Raw genomic sequence first — 14048 nt, forward strand, 5'->3', positions numbered from 1 at the left:
TATCTCTGACTATCGATAGCAATAACGCTAGACAGACACAGACAGAGGGGGTAGAGACAAATGGATCAATAGAATAGAATATACACTTTTTTGATCCCGTGAGGGAAATTTATTTCTCTGCATGTAACCCAATTTAACCAAATTAGTGAACACACACAGCACACAGTGAACACACAGTGAGGTGAATCACACACTGACCCAGAGCAGTGAGCTGCCTGCCCAACCAGCGGTGCTGGGGGAGCAGGGAGGGGTTAGGTGCCTTGCTCAAGGGCACTGTAGTGGTGAACTGGTTGGGGATTGAACCGGCAACCTTCCAGTTACAAGCCCCAAGCCCTAACCAGTAGGCCACGGCTGCCCAGAGGGAGGGAGGGAGGGAGGGAGGGTGTGTGTTTGTGTGTTTGTGTGTGTGTGTGTGTGTGTGTGTGTGTGTGTGTCTGTGTGTGTGTGTGTGTGTGTGTGTGTGCGCGTGCGTGCGTGCGTGAGAGAGGGAGAGAATGACGGGGGAGGGGTGAGAGAGTGTCTGTGAGTCTGTGTAGAGAATTAGCAGGGGACGAGAGAGACATGCAGCTGAGAGAGAGAGCACCTACTCCTGCTCATCTAAATGGATGGAGTATAAGACACATGCAAACACAAATAAACCTAAATACTCACTTACTGTGAACATGGCTAAAGTCAAAATATCAAAATTGCAGCATAGGTTGATATGATTATAATTATTCGTCAACTCGCTTCAAAATATTTTAGCTAAAACTGTGTCCACCACAATTATTAATGCACTTTTAAAAAACACAAACAACACCAAATTCAAAACTTTGCATATGACTGTCACTACAAACACACTAACTAATACTGCATCAAATTTCATCCAAATTAGTCACTGTTTTCTACCTATAACACCAACTTTCTGTTTCTTTTACAAGACACCTAGATTCAAACCTTCGCCATTTCAATATACTTTTGTATACTTTTTAATATACTATACTCAGAGCAGTGAGCTGCCTGCCCAACCAGCGGCGCTCAGGGAGCAGTCAGGGGTTAGGTGCCTTGCTCAAGGGCACTTCAGCTGTGGACTGGTCAGGGATCGAACCGGCAATCCTCCAGCTACAAGCCCCAAGCCCTAACCAGTAGGCCACGGTTGCCCAAAGGTGTGTGTGTGTGTGTGTGTGTGTGTGTGTGTGTGTGTGTGTGTGTGTGTGTGTGTGTGTGTGTGTGTGTGTGTGTGTGTGTGTGTGTGTGTGTGTGTGTGTGTGTGTGTGTGTGTGTGTGTGTGTGTGTGTGTGTGTGTGTGTGTGTGTGTGTGTGTCTCTAGAAAGCCGCGCGTGTGTCAATGTGTTTGTGTTAGTTAGGGAGGACCCGAGAAGGGGGGTGACAGAGTGCGTGCGTGTGTCTGTTAGTTGCAACAGAGAGAGAGGCAGAGAAGGACAGAGAGGAGGGGCTGTGTGATTGGGCAAATATGAAATTAAAAATAACTCACTTTCTGTTAACATGGTTAAAATCAAAATTGCAGCATAGCTTGATATGATTATAATCATTCATCAACTCGCTTCAAAATATTTTAGCTAAAACTGTATCCACCACAATCATTAATGCGCTTTTAAAAATCACGAACAACACCAAATTCAAAACTTTGTATATGACTGTCACTACAAACACACTAACTAATACTCCATCAAATTTCATCCAAATTAGTCACTGTTTTCTGCCTATAACACCAACTTTTTGTTTCTTTTATAAGACACCTAGATTCAAACCTTCGCCATTTCAATATACTTTTGAAATTCAAAAATCTGTTCGCAATTCCTCTCGGGCAACCCCTCAAGATCATTTTAGTGCTTATATGACATGATTTCGATAAACCGTCTAGGAGAAGTGTTTCAAAATACATGATGTGCAAAATTCATAATGATAATCATAACTCAAATTCTTCTAATATTTACTATAGAGTGTAAATGTAAAAGTTGTTTAGATGAATAAAACACACATGCCCACCAAATTTGGTTTATTTTCGTGCATGTATGTGTCAACCACAACAGACAGCTCGGTAGGTGGCGCTATAGAGTCCCTGAGCCACACCCTAGGCCAGAGCTCTGTCTCTGAGTAGCGACTGTAATTTCACATGTAGCTGCCAAATTACAAGAGTTTTGGAGCATGCCAAGTTGGTGAAAAAGGGCCGCACGGGCTAAGAGGAAAAGAGAATAATAAGAAGAATAATCTGAGCAAAAACAATAGGGCCTTGCACCTACGGTGCAGCCGCTGCTACAGCGGCCGCACCTCGGTGCTCGGGCCCTAATAATAATAATCTGAGCAGAAACAATAGGGCCTTGCACCTACGGTGCAGCCGCTGCTACAGCGGCCGCACCTCGGTGCTCGGGCCCTAATAATAATAATCTGAGCAAAAACAATAGGGCCTTGCACCTACGGTGCAGCCACTTTCAGTGGCCGCACCTCGGTGCTCGGGCCCTAATAATCTGAGCAGAAGCAATAGGGCCTTGCACCTACGGTGCAGCCGCTTCAGCGGCCGCACCTCGGTGCTCGGGCCCTAACAAGTGGCCCAGACAGAATGTTAGCTCCACTCATGTGAACTGAGTTGTGGCCCCTGGATGTCTGAGGCTGGGGAGTGTGATGTACCCCTCACCAAGTCCCGGGGTACAGTCTGTGTGACTGGTGCTGAAGGTGGTTGTTGTGGAAGGACGTCGCTGGACAGGGCCATAGGAATGTTCGGCCAGTACTGGTGTAAAGAGGTATTGCTTGTCAAGCTTTGACCCTCTCCCTGTTGGCTGTCGTTGGTCGTAGCTTCCCTCCGCAGACCCCCAGAAATATTAATATTACGCTGCCTGCAGGTTAGGCTAGTAACGAATCAATGAGTATCCCGTGTATGTGTGCACGCACGCGCGCGCGTGTGTGTGTGTGTGTGTATATAGTGTGAGTGAATGTGTGTGGAGCATGGGGATGTGGGATGTGTGCTTTTTTAAAGATGACTAGAAGAACTCAATATCAAAAAAAAGTTCTCAGGGAGGGCAATTTTTCTGATAATGATTACGGTCACCCTTTTTGAATGGGTACATTAAAGAGTCACTTCACCCCATAACTCCACCCACTTCACATTTCTGAAAACGGCTTTGAAAATGGGCGAGACGTTCTGAAATTTGGAGAGAGAGTGCAGCACTGCTGCAACCAATCAACCATGGTGATTTCGTGTCAATCTGGGAATGAATGCTGCAGACATGGTTTATCACAGGTAGGCTAATCAGGGCAGCAGGTGTTGGGGCGTTTCAGTCCTAATTTGTAACAACCCGGTGACGTAGTGTCGGACTAGAAGTGCAGGACAACGTCAGCATTCCAATAGTATTTTGGACCAACATGCCATGGCATGTTTTCAAACGGTAGTATGCGCGAGAGAGCAATATCTCCAATGCAAAGTCAGACGAAATGTTACTTTTGTCGAGAAACACGATTTTTGTCAATATTAACCCTGGTAATAGTACAGTTCACCACTTATGAGTATTTTCAATCAATCAACAGCTCAAAAAACCTATTTTAGGGTGCAGTGACCCTTTAAGCAAAACAATATTATTTTTTTGCTAGACTAAACTCCAACAGTGATACCTCTTGGGGCAATTGCTCTGTCGCTAGTTTGGAGTTTAACACGGTTTTAAACTCTGTGGTGACGCAAGAAGTCACGTGACGACTTAAGCTCCATTGCTGTGTCATATGCACCTGTGGTTTAACCTGCTGCTGCGTTTTACCTTGATCTCAATTGCTGTGTCTTCAAGGAAATTCAAATCACCCACTAGAGGGCGCATTTAATGCGTGTTAGTCTAATCTCGGAAAGGACATGGTTTTGCGGTAGACTAAACCAGTTTGCAGGATAGCAAGATAGGTGACGGCTTACGCTTCATAAACCGACACATACACACACTGTTGGCTAGTTTGGACTTATTACACAGTAGGCTACAATAAAGGCTACAAGATAGCAGTTGCTTAAGTTGGCAAATGCCTAACTACAAATGTACAAAGAACGAGTAGGCCTATTCGTAAAATAGCCTAACGCACGGTAGATCGTACCATCAACCCTCGATTATGGTCTTTATTTAGGCTACTTAGGCTGCGCAAAGCATTTATTTGAGGCAGACTTCCAGGCAAGAACTTCTGTTACGTGCGTTTTATTGTGATACCAGAGAGACATGCGTTTTGTTAGCGGCACAAAGCAGTAGTTTTCAGTTTAGTTTGGGGTTTTATTTACTTTTGGACTGTTTGGTGATGTTGCTAAATGTAGAGACTGAAATCTGAAAGGGCACTGAAATATATATTTGAAGGTTCACTATTACGTTTCATGTCGTTGAAAGGGATTTCCACCCGCTGTTTGCGGGAGGCGCTTTCATTCATTCAATGACTGAATATAATATAATATAATATAATATGTAAGGGATAATCAACGACGCGCCGTGCGTTTATAGGAAAATAATGCACGTTCGAAGTGGTAATAAGGACCCGACGCCACAGGCGGAGGGGACTTTACACTTCGATAAGTGCATTATTTTCCTATTTTCTTATAGAATACAATAGAATAGAATAGAATAGAATAGGTATTTTTTTCGTCCCGTGAGAGAACCAACCAACCAGCGGCGCTCGGGGAGCAGTATGATTTGAAAACGTCTGCCCCTATCCGTCACTTACATGCATTTCACAGGCATTAAAGACAGTTGTGACATTATGTAGCCTACACCGCACAGATGCATTTTGCCTGGCCATGGTGTAGGCCTGTTTAGGCTGACAAAATACGTAGCCTAGTCCCACATGGATTCGTAAAGGCTGGAATGCGCACAGAGCCATGGAATGTGGGTTTAGTGCCCAGCATAATTTGTCCATAGTTGGGCTAAAGTGTGGCGATTAAAAGGCTTATTTTTGCTCCTCCGTGTAATGTTCTATTTAATTCGTGACAATTGATTGATTGACTTATTTAATGTTATAAATAGCATAGCCTACTGGATAAGATTGCAGATTCAGATTTCCACAAAAGTAGCCTAGACTATTTCATGATATATTTCAACATTATTTGCGTTTTATTAAAATGTACTTCACATTTCCAAAGTGTTTTGGCACTTAGAGCGCATTTAGCCACAAGAGTCATAAAAAGTAGGCTATCCCGTCAAAATCCTGAAAATATGCGTTAAGACTGTTGAATTACGACTGCATCTGCTGGGGTAAAACTCAAAACAGCGTACTTCCGGCTTCCAGGCAGGTTAACCCCAGTTTAACTAGGAACCAGCTGATCCTGTCTCATTTCTGACACAGCAATCACGTTAAACTTCGTGCGCAGCTGCGTGTTAAACTCCAAAACCTCCGTTTTAAGGAGCACGGTTTTAAATCGTAGCACAGCTAGCGCAATGCTAACTGACAGAGCAATTGGCCCAATGTGTCCACGAGATAGCAACAGACAACAGAAAGATTTCCCTCTAGCCACATAAGTAACAGGTAGAGAAATTAGCATCCAGAGCCTTCATAAGCAAAAATGACATGGTTCCACTATGACTTATTCCAATTATTCATTACTTACATTAATCCAATGTTGTGTGATGCAAAATAGTTAAACAGGACACATGTTTAAAAAGATAAGTCAAGCAAGAACAACATACACAGTGTCTATTGAAAGTCATCATACCCCTTTGAAATAGTTACTTTTTTTGTCTTACAGCCTGATATCAAACCCTTTTTAAAAAAAAAAAAAAAAAAAAAAAAATCGTTTTCCAGTTTTATTTACACATTTAGCTGTACAACATCAAAATAATGAAAAATAAGACAACAGTTCTCAAAATTAATAAAAAATAAATAAAATTAAAGCTAGAACTAGAAATGCAATTCCAAGGAATTACCAGTGCATGAAAATGGCAAACATGAAATGTAAAATATAATTTGTAGTTAACACAAATAATACCAAAAAAGAGAGAGATGGGGTAAAACAGAGCGAATGAGGATTTACATGTTGTGTATTTCACAGTGTGTTGTTATAAGTTATGTATTTTTAGAGTTGCTTGCTATGGAGGTTGCTAAGTACCAATTGAATTAGACACAGATATTGATCGATGTTGATGTTCATAGACAAACAGTTTAATTTATGTCCTGCACTTCTCTGGCGACTCTACGTCACCGGGTCGTCACAAATTAGCAATGAAACGTCTTAACACCTGCTACCCTGATTACCTGTGATGTCCGCAGCACTCATTCCCAGATTGACAAGAAATCAATCAATCAATTCAGCTGCAGCAGTGCCCAGTCTATATCAATGCCCCTTACATCTCTGTGTTGTTATAAGTTATGTATTGTTAGAGTTGCTTGCTATGGAGGTTGCTAAGTACCAATTGAATTAGACACAGATATATGGTTAAACCATAAATGGTTGGGTTTTTTGCTACTTTAACTCTGCAACTTAGGATGAGAGCACGAGGGATCACAGCAAAATATAATTTGTGTAGACATTATGTGTGGATAAATTAACTTTTTTAGAAATAGTGAAATCTTCAGAGGTCATTCTTTTACTGTCTATGGGTCATGCAGGCTCACATTGCCTAAGTTAAACATCATATAATTGTAGACCTATTGCATTATCCTGACTGTAATAATAATAATAATAATAATAATAATAATACATTTTATTTGTATTGCACTTTATATTTTGGACAATCTCAAAGTGCTACAAAATTATAATGCAAATGGATAACAGATAAAGACAGATAAAAAAATAAAATAATGCAATTTAAAATAGATTAAATACATACATACATACACATACACGCGCACACACACACACACACACACACACACACACATACGTGTATATAAATATACACACACACAAACGCACACATACAACACACACACACACACACATCAACAAAATCCATTTAACAGAAAGCTTTTTTAAAAAGATGGGTTTTCAAAGTTTTTTTAAAAGTTTCCAATGTCTGTGGGGCCCTCAGGTGGTCAGGGAGGGCGTTCCACAGCCTGGGAGCAGCAGCAGAGAAAGCTCTATCACCCATCCTGTGGAGCTTGGTTCTGGGGATTTGGAGGGTGTTAATATTCGTTGACCGCAGGGGGAGTGAGGAGGTCTGGGGGGTGAGGAGTTCCTGTAGGTAGAGGGGAGCATGTCCATATATGCACTGGTGGGTGTGGAGTGAGATCTTATACTCTATTCTGAAATGAACCGGGAGCCAGTGAAGACTTTTCAGAATGGGGGTGATATGTTCTTGCTTGCGCACCCTCATCAGGATCCTGGCAGCACTGTTCTGGATGTATTGAAGTCTCTGGATGCTCTTGCCAGAGATCCCAATGAGGAGTGCATTGCAATAGTCCAGCCTGGAGGAGACAAAGGCGTGGATGAGCTTCTCTGCATCGCCAAGGGTGAGAGTTGGACGTAGTTTGGCGATGTTCTTGAGGTGGTAAAATGATGTCTTGCAGAGATGTTTGATGTGGGTGTCAAAAGTGAGTTGTGGGTCCATTTTAACACCCAAGTTGGTGACAGATGTTGACAGGGAGATGTTTTGTCCAGAGAAGGTGATATTTGTGATGGTGGAAGAGCAGAGCTGATGTGATGAGCCAACTAGAATTGCTTCTGTTTTAGAGCTGTTCAACTGAAGGAAGTTTAGCTTCATCCAAGCCTCTATCTCCTCCAGACATGTGGTCAGTGTGGATGTTGGCAGGGGAGCAGATGAAGTGGGGGTTGTCCTGAGGTAGAGCTGTGTGTCATCAGCATAACAGTGGAAAGTTATTCCATGTCTGCTAATGATATTGCCGAGGGGGAGCATATAGATGGTGAAGAGGGTGGGGCCCAGCACAGAACCCTGAGGGACACCACAGGTGACATTGTGGGTATGTGATGTTGCCCTGCCCAGGGCGACGTGCTCGGTTCTGCCGGTCAGGTAAGAGTTGAACTGTAGAAGAGCGTTTAGCCGGCATTGCACACAAAAATCACAGTTTGTCCAAACGTGTCTCTTGTTGTTAGCCCTAGAGGCTACTAAGTTGAGAAGCCTCTAGGGTTATCCAAACATCTCATCGAATGGCAGCTACTTCTTTCTTCTTTCTTTTGGTATAAAGTTAGCATAAAATACCAGTTCAGGGTTCCTCAACTGCACAACACATAGCTGGCATCATGACTGTTGAACTTGTTAGCAGCTAATTATTTCCCTCGAGCCGCTGGCTCCTTGGTCACACTGTATTGTGGCCACTCTGTTTTTCTTTGTTTTTCTCAGTTTAAATGCAATGCGAAATGAGTTTCCAAATCTCCACTCTTGCCCGAGTTTTGTTTAGAAAGAATCGCATTCAGAGGCGAAATCGCCGTTTGCGTGTAAATTTAAGGCACAAACGAAGGGAAAAGTCTCTGTTATTCAAGATAACCATGTATGCGTGAATGGCGCCGCCTAGTGAGCGACTCGAATCAGTCAGCAAGATGGCGGCGCAAAGTTACTGTGACGCCAGGTGGCCCAAACGAATAGGCGACGTCATTGGCTGAATGATTAGGTCTATGTTTTTCAAACTGATAAAATATTCAATGGTCATTGTGCAGCCGAATTACATTGATATCATATTGTGATATCCTCGTGTGTGATGTGTTCTGTTATCTGTTGAGTTCCTGAAATAGTTGTGTCCCTTTTAGGGGAACTGGGGGTGGAGTTTTAAGTGTGTGTGTTTACATTTGCGCGGCGCGCAGCCCCGGGGGGTATTCCATCAACCTCGCTATAAATCCTGGCTAACTTTGATAAGCCTCGCTAATTTTAGAAAGAGTTCGGTTCCATTACTCCCGCTAACAGGAATCTCAGCTGAGTTGCTGCGGTAACATATGCTTCTGAATTAACATGGTCGGTGGCAGGCTAACTGCCGAGCTAAATTAATCTGTGTTGCAAAAAAAACCATCAGTCGGAAAACGAGTCCCAAAAGATGGTTCCGTCAACCTGTGCTTTCATCACCTGTAGCCTACAACTTCAAAAATAGAAGGAGAAACTTTTTTCCGATAGTGTTACCAAGCATTGATTTAGGCTACCTATTCGGTAGTTTCAAAGAATTTATGAAAATTATGCAACTTACATTGTTTGAACTTGATAAGTGTGTGGTCCAAGGAATCTCATGGCTCTGTGTAATTTGCGTCTCTCGTGGTGTCATGCGCAGCGTAACGGGATAACAAACAAATCATGTTTTGCGTGTTCTCGGGTTCGGTTCCCATGCGATGAATAGACATATGTTAACACATTAGGCTAATAATGCCATGTTTAGTTATACTCTTTAATGAAAGACATATAACTATTGATAAAGGTCATGCACATTTAGTAGCTTGTTCAGTGACAGTAGCCTACAGGCTATCAGTGGGCTATATCTGATGCCAGTAGCCCAGAGCCATAGATAGAGAGAGTTGCGACACTCTTAGAAGTCGCCGCGCGCCGTCACTTGGTTCATGTACACTACAACAGTTCTAAACAGCCCTGGCGCTGCCATGTTATTTCTATGGGATAGACAGTAATGATCACGGGAAACATCGAAACAAACCAAACACGAGTTCAATTTGAAGTGCTATAACGTGGGTTAGCATGTTTACATTAGTGCCCATGACATATCGCAAGTTTGCTCTGCATACATCGTTCTGAAATATAGTCTATTCTGTGGTAGCCGACACTGCCATTTAGCCTACCTCCCGGCATCAGCTCCATTCCTGGTTCCGTGATTTGCCTGTTTGTCGTCATGCATAATAAACTTACATCGTTGAAATGTATGTATTTTGTATCCAATGTTACCGTGGGTATTTGAGATGTTCAGTGTCCTCTCCAGTTATTTTGATGAGATGAAGGTGGCCACCCTAACTATATAGGCCTACACACACAGCCTTCACAATTTTAGGAGTAAGCCATGAACATCTAGCAAATAATATATGGCAACAGGTTATACGTTAAAAGTTAGATCAATGCAGTCAATCTGTTAAAGGCTGGCTTACATTGCACGATTTTGGCCTGTTTTAACAGTCGGCGACTAAATTTCCAAAATCGGGCGGAAATCTTGAGAGTTGTGCTAGAATCGCAGCGCGCTCCCGTCATCTAAATCGTTTAGTGTAAGGTGCCAATCTTAGCGGTTTTAAGTCCGTCGGAGGCAGTCTTTCTCTAGTTTTGCCGTTACGACAATATCAGAGAATGTCTAATAAGGGGAGAAGGACCACTAGCGAAATACTTCCGCATGGTACTGTAACTAGAGGGCGATCGCGAGCAAGTGATGAATGAATGGGTGGCAATGGAGCTGAACCCCCCAATGAACCCCCCAATACCACATTTGTCTTTATATAATTTTTTCTCCTGAAATTGCATTAATGCATGCGATGCAGGATAACTTGACTTGACAATTAGCTGACCAATGCAATTTTCTATATGTGTTGTTATTCCTAAAAACCCTTTCAAAGTTTTCATGTCACGTGACACAAAAGCGAACCACTTTACGGCCATAGACCTAAAAGAAGGTTCAGCTTCACGACGTCGTCGTAATCGGTCGCGATTTCTCGCTGACCAATCAGCATCCATGAGCTAAATGCTAGCATGTTACACGGAAAGCGGCCCATCCTATGAAAAGCAGAAAGGACATGAGTGACTTTTTATTTCATTTCCAGTGGAAAACATATACTCAGGTAGCTACTACGACAATGTACATTAAGAAATGAAGTTGTCAACTGTGAAAAAAACGAGCGTTAGCCGCATAGCTCCATAGACCACAATTCATTTATCACTTGCTCGGCAGCGCCCCTAGCGGAATTTCAACAGATTGCAGGAACAATCCGGTACAATGGAGTTAATAGGAAGTGGACCGGCTCTCCCTAAAGGGGCTCTGACAATATCAAACATGTTTGATATTATCGGAAGTCTTTTCAGTCGTGGCTCATGCAAATAGTGACGTGAACATTAAAAACCAATAGTAACCTCTCGCGAACACGAAAACAGGAAGGGGCAAAATAGGCAACAGCTGTAGCTTATATGATTATTTGTTATTTCATTTCTTATAATTTATTAGTCGGCTATTCTACGAGACAAAACAACTCTATATCTGTTAGTGATGTCACACATCAAACAATGCTGCAGAAACGCGAAAAAAATACTTTGATATGAGTAGGCTATCATGTGATTTCCTGTTAATGATGACGTGTAGCCTATTGCACGATGGAAATAATTTGAAGGAATCTAGCAGCAGTCTTGTAAATAGTGACCCACAGTCTTTGCAAAATCCTAATCTGAGACTGGCCTGTGACTAGACTGTGACTAAAAACTCAATGAATTGTCTTTAGATGTGAGAGGGTCTGAGACTGTAGTCTTTCAAAAATCTTTTCCAAATCTTTGCAAAGTCTGTCAATGTAAGGTAGGCTTAATTTGTTTATTTTAAGGAATAGCCTAAATATGGCCACCACATAGCCATAGTAATATTTTCAGATTAAGCCATAAACATATAAAAATACATTAACAAAGAACGATAAATAACAGCCAAAATGTTAAAAGTGTGTATGTTAAAGTTAAGTTTGTTCAACAGTTCCTTCAGGACACCCACTGTTTCGATAACATTGTAACTCAATAAGCAATCATCTGTTTCAAGAAAGCACTTAGAACAGCATAAAAAGGATGACTGATAGGCTACATTTTGAGTTTTCAATACATTTGTTTATTACATTTTCAATGTGTGGAAAAAGTGTCTTAACAACATCAAGAACAGGAATACACACAGAAAAGGCGTAAGGGAGATATGGCGAGACTGCAATATAAAAAGGAGGGTTAACACCCGTTTATATTTTCAAAGACATTCTGAAAAACATTTCAGATTCCCAAATCTGAACCACCGTACCGTGTGTGAACAACAAGACATTAATGTGCAAAGGATGCTGGACATGCACACCTACAAGAAGGTTAACTGAGAAAGATGTAGCACATTTGGCTGGAGGTGTGACAGGAGGTGTTGGAGATGCTGAGGTTGGAAGGGTCCCTTCGTTTGGACCTAAACCATAAAAAATGACCTTCTCTGATAATTTCAGTCAATACTACACATCCGTCTTGTCCTCTGCATCCTTGGTCCTAGGCAAGAACAGGCACAGTGGAAAATGGAGAGAGCAGGTAAAAGTCAGTGTATACTTGGTACAATACATTCACAGATGCCACATCAAGGTATTAGCATAAACAAAAGCAAAAGGCCAGCAAGAGTTGTACATACCCATACACGGCCGACCCCTTCAAGGTTGGTTGGGGGTGCCACACCTTATAACTTTTATAATTTATGTAATAAGAACAATACTGAGGGTAATCAGTAACTGACTTTGTGAGGAATGCCAGCATGCTGTACAGACAACAATGACTGTGCTGACAGCAAATGTAGTGTACTGCTACAACTGAAGGAATTTAAGAGAGGTACCCTTTACTGTCCATTGCAGGAGGCCTTCAATATCATCAGTAAAGTGGAGCAGTTGGTCCGGGCAAGGACGACCGAATCCCTTATGGTGTCAACCAAAGCAGTGGCACTGCTACAGAGAGAGATAGTATACCCATTTAAAAGCATTTGGGATTGATTACAGTATAGCCTACCCACTACAGCTAACTAGACTAGGCTACATCATTGCAAACATTGTTCTTATTGTATGGATGGACCTAATTCTGCCCTTAGAGCATCATTAACCTACACTTTTCAGTTATCCATACAAGGTAAAAAAAAAAGGAAAGAAAATTATTATACTTACAAGGACCACTTAATTGAAGACAATGTCTTGTCACGTCACTTTCAGCATCTGCAAGATAGTCATTGCAATCAAAATTATTCCATCAAATACATCGACCTGCTGTGGTGATATAGACCTCAGAAATGTACATTCAATGTAGAATAATATTGACTGCAACCTGACATCCAACAGCAGTTGGTACAAGAAGTACTGCACTGTACACGTGCCCCTATCCAAGCTCAGTCTTGTGCCACTGTCCCGACTCCCGAGTTGGAACAGTATGGCACTAGGGCAGGACTGGACAGTTAGGCAAGTGACATACGGCAGGAGAGTATAGTACAGTTTTTGCATCTACAGCTCCCCTGGCCTGAAGTTCATAACTGAAATTTCTGTTGTGAAAAGATGTACCCGAGTTCATATCATGCTCTCTGATCACAAGTTTAGCTTCAGGTTCACTTCATAGTGCCATGAAACATTCCATCTAGCAAGCTAACAAGCTAGATCAGGTCTAAATGAAATGTCATCCCATTAATTAGTTCCACTGTTCATCTGAAGAACAACTTAATCACAAACTCGTTGATAACGAGCACATCCTATGCCATTGCATGTGTAGCCAGTTGCATTCCTGCTCTGTCTGTCCCTTTCTGCTTCCCCTACAAACTGATCCCCACTAACGAGGGGGGCGGGGCAAACACAGGTTCATTCATTCAGTTCCCGGTACTAGGCCATAATTTAGTATAAAGGAGACTGGTAGGTAAGACCACCTTCCTCAAACTTAGGTGTGCTAAGTGTGGATGTGAACATGAGTATGGTCAATGTGGGGATAATATAGAGTTCAAATGTTGCAATTGTGGGGGTCAACACAGTGCAGCCTATGGAGGATGTGTGAAACAAGGAAGTTCAGAAGTATAAGACAACACATAATGTTTCATATGCAGAGGCAATCAAAAGCATTGGAGAAAATAAAAATGAAGAGAAATCAGCTGTCTATTCACCAGCAGTAAGGAGTGAAGATGGCAATGGGCCAAATATAAGCACTGAGAATAATTGGGCCTCTGCAGGGAAACCCAGCCAACAAAACAAGACTTATAGGACACACAGTCCAAACTGCTGTAGGCCTAATTGTAAGACAAGAATTACAGAAAAATTAGTTTATTGCTTTCATGTGTTCAGTGGTTAATGTCACTATGTTACATGTGAAGAAGAGTGATAAAATCAAATCAGTTGTAGAGGCTGCTAATGATTTTTTGGGATTGGTAACAAAAGCTGATGATATTCATGAAATACTTAATCAGAAGTATGGAGGGTCTCAAAATGGTTAAAGCAATAATGA

At 42.0% G+C, this 14048-nt stretch overlaps 1 long non-coding RNA gene across 1 annotated transcript; it reads right to left on the bottom strand.

Moving 5' to 3' along the window:
* Positions 1-11948: 11948 nt before the first annotated feature.
* On the bottom strand, positions 11949-12876 carry LOC134076023 (uncharacterized). Its single transcript, XR_009938519.1, has 3 exons — positions 12737-12876; positions 12415-12523; positions 11949-12080 (listed from the first exon to the last, which is right to left on the bottom strand). It is a non-coding gene; the product is annotated as an uncharacterized LOC134076023 (long non-coding RNA).
* Between the last annotated feature and the right edge of the window lie 1172 nt (positions 12877-14048).

Source organism: Sardina pilchardus, chromosome 3 (genome assembly GCF_963854185.1).
Source record: "Sardina pilchardus chromosome 3, fSarPil1.1, whole genome shotgun sequence".
Lineage (NCBI taxonomy): Eukaryota > Metazoa > Chordata > Actinopteri > Clupeiformes > Clupeidae > Sardina > Sardina pilchardus.